Here is a 12,026-nt window from a genome sequence, read left to right as displayed (position 1 = left end):
GAAACATGAACTGCCAATTTCTCTAAGAATTACAAAAAATTTGGAGGTTAATGATGAAGCTAGAACTCTTAAATCAAACTACATTTGAGATCAGTGATTTCTCTTCATGATGATGAGTTTTTGTTTAGCAAAACTAAAGGTAAATTGTAAAATGCACAAACACTGGATGACTGGGATAAAATGAATTAAAGAAATTATGTGTCATTTTCAGATGGCATCAGTCAGGATAACTCAATTTAGATCAGACCTGCATAGATTAACATTCATTTACTGTGCTCAGGAAAGAGATTTATAAACATTAGGCTACTTCTTAAAGAGATCTGATTCTTAAAGAGATCTGAGATATTTACTATGAAGAAGCTCTCATATCTATCCAGTTTTGTTGTCTATTAATACATAAAAGCATTAGTATGACAACTGCATCCTTATGTAACTGCAGTAAAAATAGCATTTACTGGTTCCCATCTGCATCAAACAGCTGATATATTCAAACATACTGCAATACTGCCAATCGGGTTTGTAAATATTTTGATCAGGACATGTTAACTGCAGTGATTGATCAAACTACAATATTCAAAAATTACATTCTCTCTACTTTTTTCCTTCTGTTAATAGAGAAACTGAAGTGATCTTGCAAGGTAATAAACACTGAAGATTCATCCTAGTATAAACAGGAATGCCTACAAAATGCTCAATGTAGCATTTTGTAGCCAAAAAAACCTTTTCCATTTCCTCCATACACAATCACACCCCCGTCCCCCACCCCACATACACACTGCACAAATACAGACTCAACAGCCACACATAGCCTTGCTTTCTGAGTCATGATTTGCTTTTTGCCTCAAATTTCACTAGTTCTGTCCTTGGGTGGAATGGGATAGCACTTGTCAAACATAGCAATTCTTTGAAGAAGAAACAATACCTCTTAACACAAGCAATTTAAAAATGAAGAAGCTGCAGAGCCACACAGCAATATACAGTGTCAGATACAACACTGAAAACTTTTCCAGTCTTGTGGTTGAAGCACCAGTCAGGGAGTACAAGCTTCACAGACACAGCTTTCCTGGAGGTGCACAGGGAAAAATCCTAACTGTCTGGACAAAGGCCAAGATAGCAAAAAATCTGTTTTTCAATATTTAAAGTAATCAAATCACATGGAAGAGGATTTCTGTACCTGAAATTGTACCTTCAAACCAGAGGTACAATTTATTCAGTAGCCATTTTGGAGTGCAACTTGCATTTACCTTATACTAAATGGCAGCATTATGCTTCCAGCAGCCTGAGGGCTTTTAACATGATTATACATCTCTACTGTCAAAGAAATGGTTTTAAGCCAAAGCAAAGTTAATTTAACATTTCATGCAAAGTTCCAGTTAGTTAAATACTTCATAAGTCTTTTCACAAGAAAGCTTTGGTCTGGAAAAAAATAGATTCTCTCTTATTCTAAAAAGAGATATAAGAAAGAATCCTTGTTTTCTCCCATATTTGAGGTCAGTCAAAAAATTACTGCATTTCTCTGCCCCTATCGTATCCCATTTATCATGTAGAGTATATGACACATAGTTATCTAAAGTACTAGCTGTTAAATACCTGGTACATAAGGATTCTTCCCCAAGGAACAGAAGTGTAGTCACAAAAATTTCAGGTGTGACATGTTTTAATCATTACTTATTGAATATCCATTGTACAGTCTTGCTTTACTTACAAATATAAAAAAAAATTACAGCAAACACCAATACCACTAGCAGAACAAAATATAAAACATAAGGGGAATTTTCTAATTCCACACCATCTGTTTTTTTGTCGAAGACACAGCCTTACCAGTAAGATAAACAAAGGCGGAAGGATCAAAAACTTAACACCATCCTCAGAGATGGCTGAATAGGCATAAAACTTTATCTGATATTTTGCTTTGAATGTGATACGGTAAAATAAGACTATGATTAGTCCATAACAAAGAGTAGGAGAACTTCTTCACACCTTAGCTGTTGTACATATAGCACTTGTACACATGATTTACCCAATCATACCTGCACTCTGATGATGAGTGCACTTCCCACAGCATGTTGAACACAGCCTTATGATTACATCTGCTCTTCTGAAATTAGTATTTTAAAAGCTATATTTAAGAGTCAACCTCTTAATAAAAGGAGGAATTTTATTAATTTTTTTATTTTAAAATAGTGCTTCCCCAATTCACAATGTTCCATAGAACTGTGACGTTCCTTCAAAATTAATAATGGAAAAGAGGCAGGGTAGCTATCTGACATGCCAACCAGGCAAGGAAGTCTTATCTTTAGATTGTTCCTGGAATTTCCACAGGACAGGAACTCTCTTTTCCAGTCATTTCTAATCACTGGCATGGTCAGCTATTACTGATGAGAATGCAGTTCAGTATTTCTGCATTACCAATAGGCTCTAAGAATTCTGCAGGCAGACAAACTCAACACTATTCAAGAAAGAATTCTGAAGAACCACAAACATTTATTCCTTTTCCATTTTTAGTTAATTTTACAGCCTGTAACTGTAGGCAAGTCTGCTCCGCTTGTTTTTGAAATACCTCCTCTCAAGCTTATTACATACATTCATTCATATTGCAAAAATCCAGAAATGAACAATGATTTCTACATCAAGTTTTCACTTAAAAAATAGGTGGAGTAATCAAATAATGCATAAATTTATTAAAATATAAAAAAGAAGAACTACAGAACTCAGAACATCAATCAAAATCTTGTTGGCTCTTTTTAAAATTAGATTTATTGCATCAATTGGTTTGGCATTGATTTTTCACCATGTTTTGTAAGCTTTACATGTTCACACTCTCCCGCTTCTACAAAATTTTGCCTTCAGGTTCAACATTTGAGACAGCACCTCTACTAGATCATGGAGTATATGAATTTGGAATATCCAATATTATATGGTTTACAAACTGAATCATACATGGGGTACATATATGTGCCCATTTGCACACACATTTGGAAGTGTGACTTTGACATCTTATGTTTTGATCCCATCTTCACTGCTATATCAAGATTAAAAAATGCTTTAAAAGTCATTAAATATGTTTTTTTCTTAGAGAATTAGAGAAACCTAAGTTTTTATGATATAATATAAACAAAATGATAAAGCAAAGTCTTATTTTAATGGTCTTAGGCTCAATCACAATATCACATTACTCCTCCTGCAAAGACAAAACAGGAGATGGTCTCCTATGGCTGAAAAAGGAAAATGTTCCCAGCACAATGATTACTTAAGCTTGACTTAGCAGTACTTCAACCATTTGTCAATGGAATTCTCTATGATAGAAAGTACTAAAATAAAAATCAAAGTCTCCTTTCATTTAGGCTGTATTAATTCATTTGTTTAAATTAACTGTCTTACACAGGATTAGTGCTTTCACCTAATAACTGAGTATACAGCACACAGAAATTCAGCAAAAGAGCAAGTTATATTCTATTCCAGGATATCTTGGTGCTTACAGTCAGTCACAGCAAATCTTTGAATTTCCATCTCAAGCTACCTGACTCCTCTTCCCACTCCCTCCCCACTTGCCACTTAGCATGCAGAAGTGAGAATGGGATGCCTAATCTAGTTTACAGGACTTGATTGTATTTATCTCCCTTAGGAATTGTTTGGCTTACTATAGGACCAAACAGTTCTTTGAGCTATTAGGCACAAATCACTTAAAAGTAGGAGTACACTTACCCGAGGAGCAGAGTGCCCCTCGGGTAAATATATCAGCTCTGTGGTGCATCAGGAGGTGACAGGTAGCAATAAACCTCTACCTCATACAGTGTAGAGGCTAAATAAATAATATAGAGCAAAGAAAGTGTATTCAAGAAAAAAAGGTTTGTTTTGATGAAGGCAGGGTCAAGCAATCCAAACAATGCAGTTAATTTACCTGCCTCTCACAAACTTAACATCTGACCTTGGATTGTTTTAAGTTTAGCTGCTTCTTTAAAATGAAGGAAGCAACTCTGCAACTGAGAATGAATTTACCAAGAGTCAGGCAGCACTTTAACACTGCATTGTATAGAAGCCTCTGGAGTCAATCTTCATCTTTCTTAAGTAAGCGTAATCCTTAAGTGATGGGCACCAGGCTGAACATGAAACCATAGCCTGAAGTAAGCCAACAACTCAGGAGAAGTATCATTAGTGAGCAAGAAAATCACAGCTGGAAGAGATGATCAGACCAAAGTCACTTCCACTTTTGCCTTTTTAGTTCAACAGGTTCATCATACCATAATTCTAAAATGTCTTTGGTCTTTTACCCATTCTCTGGTAAGAGTGACGCTGAAAAGTTGCTAGTTTTTGTTTTGGCTTTTGTTTTGTTTCAGTTTTTAACTTCAGCATCATTTCAGTTGCTCTTCTTATTCCACACTGAAAACCAGACACCTATTCCTCCACAGCAGCCAGTACTGCTCTGCTCTGCCTGCTCTATACATCATTCCACAAAAACTCCTTTATTATCATTGGCAGCTTCTTTCTCCATGAGGTAATTCTGTGATTGTAATATGTTTTACTCCTGTTGTCCTTCTGAAGGAAAAATATTTGGTTGATTTGATGTTTGGTTGATTTTTTGTATTCTGAGCACAGAATAAAAACTGTAATACTGTGCTTGTTAGAAAATGACAGTGCACTCAAAATAAAACCCAACTTTAAAAAAAATCTATTTTTTTATTTGCAATGTTATGAGAAAAGAAGCATATGTTTCATTATGAGAATGCAATTTTTATACAGTAATTAGTTAGGTCTATATTGTTTAGATCTCTGAATTGTCCTCACTACAACACTAACATCAGAGCCACAGACATACCACAAATGAGAAAATGCACAATTACATTCCTGTATTACTTTTAACATGCATATGATTTCAGTGTAGGGCTAGTCACTAATAAAGTTATGTTGCTTTAATGCCTAATGCTCCCTTTTACACAGATGACACAACAGCGATAGAAATTTTTAAGTAGTTTATTTAGTGAGTTCATCTGGGTTCACGCTAGGGAAAGAGACTGTATGTTACCTCTTGAACACAAATGCAAAGGATGTAATACATACATCATAAATATCCACATATGGAGTGAACCTCTTTCTGTGATCATTTGGGCTGTGTCCAAGTGTCCAGTCCACTCATGAAATCCAAAGAGGTCATTAATGCAATGACCCACAGAACACCTCTTGGAGCAGTCTGAAAGAAACCACCTTGATCAATTTGCCTCAGCAAAGAATCCAGATCAGATGTTCTCCACCATGACACACCTCCCCTTCAACATAACCAAGGAGGAATAATCTATGTCAATACTATTGAACTAAGATCCTCACATAGGGTCTTCTCAGTCACTCATGGTCCCTTCCTTTTGCACTGGCCATCTTTCTCCAGAGCAGAATCATGCAAAAATGTGCTACTGATGTCTTCAATGCCAGACATACGAGAGTAAGGAGCTGATCCTCCATTTCATTTCACCATCTTATACCACTGCATTTCTTCAGAAGTCAATAAGCCTAGACATACCAGGTATTTTGCCTCTACAGTTCCTACAGACGTTCCTACAGACATTCCTCTTGTGATGCCAAGTAGACTCCACAGAGCTTTCAGACTTGCTCTCAGGTGACAAAGTATGTTTCAGCATAAACATTATCAAAACCTTTTCTGAAACAGACTTCCTCATCTATCCCTGAAGCATTAAGAAGACATTTAAACATATTTCCTTGATACCACTTGGCTCACTGCAGATTTTTGCTGTGTTTTAAGCACACTATTGACTGCATTAAATAACCTCATAATCACATTTAAAGGCTTAGTGATATAGTGCCACCAATACAGTAAAATATATGATAAATGCAGTCAGCATTTTCCATACCATATGCTTGTAAATGTTATTCTGCAGGGAACCAATTAAAACTATAGAAAATTTGGAACACAGACATATGGAACAAAACAAAGCAACTTATCTTGTCACCATGATGCTTGCTCAGTACATCGATTAGGGAATGGTGATATTATAGGACAAACAAATGTCACTTTAATTAAAGTATGCTGAAAGGCAATATACAATAGCAATTTAAAACATTAGTTTTTGCTGTGCTGATGTTAGTTTTCCTTCTAATTAGATAAAGCAGGTAAAATACACTCCTGAAAAAAAAAAAAAACACAAATATTCCTATTTGAAGTAATGCAACACTAGTCCCAATTCCATTAAAAAACTTCCTCTTTTAATATTCAAGAAGAAAAAGGTAGGAAACTGAAATGTAATGTTTGGGTTTCAGGAAAAACATTTAAAATACTGCCAAGGATATATGATTTTTCAGGGAAAAAATAAGTTTAGGCGTGGACTTATAAGTTTTTCTCTGAAAACTTTGTGCATCAGGGGAAACAGTGAATCTAACCCTTGTAAATGCCTATCACAATTGACAATGTAAAAATAGTACAATAACTAGAAGAAATAACAATCACTTTAAGGCAAAAAGCAATCGGGAGGTAGAATCATGATTACTTCATTCCCAAGGCAAGTTGGGAAAGATTGGAGGAAATATGCTCAAACTTGCATTTCCCATTCCTTCTTCCACTTCAGAGTTCAGCACTGCAGTAGATAAAGTTTCACAAGGCACCACAGTGCTCATTAGAAAGATTACAAAAAGAAATTAAGAACCTTGAGGTCACATATTCTGGGTAAGACTCCTGTCTTACTACTCTTGTATTGTGCCAACGACACCTTGAACTGACATACATATGATGATAGTGCAAACAGTATTTATGAAGATTATTATTTTCCCTCTGAAACACACCTCCATTTCACAGTACTTTGTCTGACATAGAATATATGCATCACTGAGCCATGTTTTTAATTTAATGCACAAGAACAAGCAGTAGAAAGGAGGGAAATAAAGGAATTAAGTTAATTCTGCAGTCATCAAGTAATGTTCCAGCACAGCCAAGATCTGTCAAGAGCCACAATACAATAAACAAATCTTCCTCATATAGAATTATTGGCAGATTGTCACTAACTACAAAAAATCCCCACCTTGAATGGAAGGAAAACTGTAGTAATGGTAAACAGGATATTAATTGCAAGAACTCTTATCTATCACAGTAGTTCAATTTCATCTCCTAGGAGATATGGTATAGAGAGCTGAACCATAGAAATAGAGAGCATACAGAATTAGAAATTATCTTTATGGTAAGCATATCAATTACTGCTTTAGAAGTATGGAAAATCTTAGAAAAAAACATTTGAAGCATAATTACAAAGAAAACTAAAGCCCTGTTTGTACTATAAAGCTATAAAACTTTTTTAAGGCTATCACACTATTTCAGTTAATAAAAATTGATAATGAACAGAATATAAGAACTACAAACACAAATTGAAAGTTTTTTAATTTAAGATTTGGCTCAGTTTCATTAATTTGCATTAAGATTTTGACAATGTATTAATTAAAATTTTATTAAGCAGAAGGAAACAGGAGATATAAATTGACAAATTCACATATGAGGGGACATTAATGACTGATTAAGACATTGTTCTCAATGATTTTTGCTGAATCCTCTTACTTAACACCAAAATGGGTAATTCATCATCCCTGGCAAATCTGCTGCCCTAGCTAATTCAGAAGACAAGAAATATTTTAAAAAATATATGGTTACAACAAACAAAGTAAATTACATTAATATCTCAACTTTCACCTTTCAATATCTCCTAGTTCTGCACTGAAGACACTATCATGTATTCGTAATCTATGAAAATCACTGATATCTGTGTCCTCTCCCACAGAGGGACTTGCTAGATTTTCTTCAACAGTCAAGGTTTTAGTTTTCAATCAAAGAGGACACTGTTAGGAAAAGAAATCTCCACGGATTTCTATGCCTACTGTAGTTAAGAACAAATGATCCAAAGGAGAGGTATGTAAGCTAGCAAAGAACAATCTTCTTCTCAGGCTTGGCTTACTTCCAATAAACCACAGAGCTCAAAATTGCTTAAACTCTGATTCCAAATGTAAAAATATCCAAGGTACAACATCCTTCCCATGTCTTAAGTCTTTGGGAGTGGGGGTAAAAAATCCTTCAACCAACTAACAAACAAACAAAAACCCAAAACAAACAAAAAACCCACACAAAATACCCAAACGAACATACCAAACCCCAAAAACCCAACCCAAACGAACAAAAACATACACCACAAACAAGAACCAAAACAAAACAATTAACCAAAAAACCCACAAACAAAACCAAAACCCCTATATCCATAAAAGGGACATATACAAGCTGAATACCTATGCACATGGCTGCTCACAGCATCCAGGCTCAGATTTTCCTACTTGGTAAACTCTGAGGACACTGGTAGGGGACTTAAAGTTGTAACCTCATCTCAGCAACTAGCAACACAACTTACTCCAACTCACAGACATGCATCCTATGTCAGTAAGACAATTCCAGTATTTCCAGTCATAAGTATGCTACAACGTGTGAACTAAAATTTCTCTGTATCCTGTGTTCTGTATCAATGAGTTCAAGATGTTGAAGGGATTCACTGCCCTTGGAGATACTGACAAGCATCCAGATAAACACTTGTCAGGACAGGAGCAGTGGTAACATTAGAGACTGGTGATGATTTCACAGCTTTGCGGTGTAAGGTCACTCTCTACTCCCAGTCTGTATTTTTTTAGCTTATTATTTCTACCTAGTTAACTGCATACTACTCAGCATATCAGAGGACAATTACACAGTATTTTGTGTAATGTAAGTATTTTTCACTGAAAGAACAAATGGAGTAACTACATGTAGCTTCCTTTCCCTTATTTGGGAAGCATATGCTGGCCATGTAATGCTGTTGAAAGGGTATCTGTTCACCATTAATGGAATTAGGAAAGTCTGTTAAAAATAAACAAAGCGTAATTCTTTCCTTTCTTTCACCAGCTAAGTAGAACAATAATTTTTCTTAGCATCAGCCAAAGAGGATATGGTACAATGGCAATGTAATTACATTCAGTCATATTTGAACATTTAATCCCTAGCTGTAGACAGAGTTCATATATACAAACACGAACATATATATATTGCCGCTTCTGAATAAAAAAAGCATGTAATATCATAAGAAACCATTCTGACTTAGGAGATTTGAGATATTCTACTACAAGAATACAAGACATTAGTAAGCTGTTTAAATTTATAGAAACCCTCAGAGGGTTGGTGATTTGAGTCATCTATTACACATAGCAATATATGAGAAGTAAATATCGAGAATGAGGCCTACTTATAAAAATAGACTACTATGCCTGTCTGAGGAGATCCACACTCACTGAAACCACATGAATTTTACATTCCTATGATTTAAAGGCCAGCCTTACAAATACATTGTAATGATGTCCATTAATTTGAGGAACTAGGATGTTAACAATTACGGCAGTTAGTATCACAATTAGCACCAAAATAAAGTTTAAATTTTATTTATTTTTTAGTTCAAACCAGCCTGTATGGTTTACCAAAATCAACATATATACATGTTGTAATAAAAGCATGACTTAAATTACCTGTTTTGTTATGAAAGGTATGCTGTGAAGCATTTGGGCTGTGTAATATGCTTAACATAACATCAGCAAAAAAATCTGCAATTCTTACTCTGCTGGCAATCAGTCTGTGAAGTCAATGTGATACAAAGCAATACTTAACAATAAGATGAAACTCCAAATGCTATTTAAAAATGTACACCACTAGGAAAGTTCATAACATACTTAAATGAAACCTACACCTGACGGGTCCTCATAAGGGAATTCTCTTTTCACCATGAAATGCTGAATTTTAATGCTTCAGCACGGAAACAACATTTAGAGAATGCAGTACAAAATATTTCAATTACAAGAATTTTTAATAAATATATAACACCTCAGAAAAAAACTGCTGTCAGTTTTGGATACGTTGGAATACTTTGCAAACAGTAGGATACAAAAGACAGATACCACCTCTAAGTAATTCCTTCATCCATCTGGTGATGGACGATACTAAGAGAATGACCAGTACCCAAAAATTAAACCAGCAGAGTCTCTGTATAAACATTCTGGAACTCAAGGAGGAAAAGGGGAGAAAGGGAAAGGGGAGAAAAAATATTAGGTGCTGCATGACAGACCACCCAGTCAAAAACAGAAATAATGTTATGGCTCAGCACGGTCTTCCTCATAAACAATAGAAAAAACTTTTCTTCCCACAGATCATTCAGCAGGGGAAGCTATGAGCACCAGAGATGAGAGAAAGGGGAAAACTCATCTCTCTGTGACTGGAAACACCCTATTTTCAACTGACATTTAATTCCCTTGGTTTACATTGCTCTCTGGCCTCCCAGTACAACTAATTTATGCAGGTGTTTGTGTAAGAGTTAACAAGGAAAAAGACCTAGCTTCTAAAGCTCAATGAGTTTGAGCTATTTTAAACTTCATGTATATTGATTTATATTAATTCAATTCCCTCAGAAACATTTGCAATTATGTAAAGTTGGAACACTCACTAACAATAGTAACCAAAAAATGCATGCAAAGACTGGAAGTATAGTGGAAATAAGTTTTCATGATTCAATTTAAGTTTGCAAGTTTATTTAGACTTTTGACAGAATCAGAAACTAAATAGGACACTTCTGCATCCAATAAATTTTACCATTCTACTTTCACTTCTGTCTTTTTCAAAGTTTTGACTTATTAGTTGCTATGGAGTTCTTGTTTCTGGGGGGGAAAGGTGTACAGGGATATTTTTGCAGGAGTTTTTTGTTTTGGTTGGAGGTTTCTTTGGTTTGTTGTTTTTTGGTGGGGGGGGGTGGCGGGGAGGGAGGGGGTTTGTGTGTGTATATTCAGTCCCCAGCCTAGACCCTGTCTTACTCAGCAATCATGTCAAATAAGGTTCTATAATTTCCAGCCATCTATTCTTAACTTAAATGTGTCACACCATATTCTTGTTCAAAACAGTAATCAGTGTTAACGAACAGGAGAGAATGGGGCTTGTACCCAAGCATTTCTGTAAAGATGCAGAAAGTGCAAGGAAATTCCTTTGCCCTGTCATCTGTTATCTACTTCTACAGACTTCTGCTTATTTATTATTAGAAGTGGTTTCTAACTCTCAGTGCAGACAACATGCTCTTCTATCACATACAAAACTAGTTCACATCAAATTATCACAAAAATGAGTTTCTTTCTAAACATTCAGCAATGTGTAAAGGAGTCCTCAAAAGAAATGCTGTGGAGATTTACTCTTAAAAAAAAAAAAAAAAAGGTACATCTGAGTAAGGAAGCATGCCACTTCTGAGCTTCTCTGGACTGTTACAGATGAATAGTCTATCATGAGGGCTAAATATTTTAATGTGAAGATAAACAGTCTTACAGCTATAACTGTCTCACTGTCATCCCATCACCTACTGCAGCTGCGTATTCTGCTGGGATCTCTGAGGGATGGAGCTTATCCTGCTCTTCCTGTTAAAAAAATGACAAGCCAGTTGATTTAAAGTGCTTTCTCAAGAATCTGTGATGCTCTGAATCTATCTGTTCATTACAGACTTACTAATATTCAGGCTTGAATATTAGTAATATTAGGCTTGAATATATGCAAGAGTATATCAAACTATGATCACAAAGAAACCAGACCTATTTTAGATTTTGTGGAAGAGCTTGAAGAAAATTGTTTACAATACTTCTTTTTGTCTCAAAGGAAGAAGTAAAAGCTCTCCATATTTCACAGAATCATAAAATCCTTTAAAATCTCAAGTTGGATGGTATTCATGGGACCATCAAGTCCAACTCCCTGATTCTTGCAGGACTACCCGACACTAAACTAGATGACTAAGAGCATCACCCAGACTCTCCTTGAATTCTGAGAAGCTTTGATGCTATGAACACTTCCATGAGAAGCCTGTTCTAGTGACTGAGCACCCTCTCTTTAAGCAAAGAACCTTCCTAATGTCCAGTCTGGACATCCCCTGGCACAGGTTCACTGCATTTCCTTATGATCTATCACTGCTCACAAAGAGGGATCAGCTGCTCCCCCGCCACCACCC

This window comes from Molothrus aeneus, chromosome Z (assembly GCF_037042795.1).
Source record: "Molothrus aeneus isolate 106 chromosome Z, BPBGC_Maene_1.0, whole genome shotgun sequence".
Lineage (NCBI taxonomy): Eukaryota > Metazoa > Chordata > Aves > Passeriformes > Icteridae > Molothrus > Molothrus aeneus.
The sequence above is the reverse complement of the archived record's forward strand: the minus strand, read 5'-3'. Positions refer to the sequence as shown.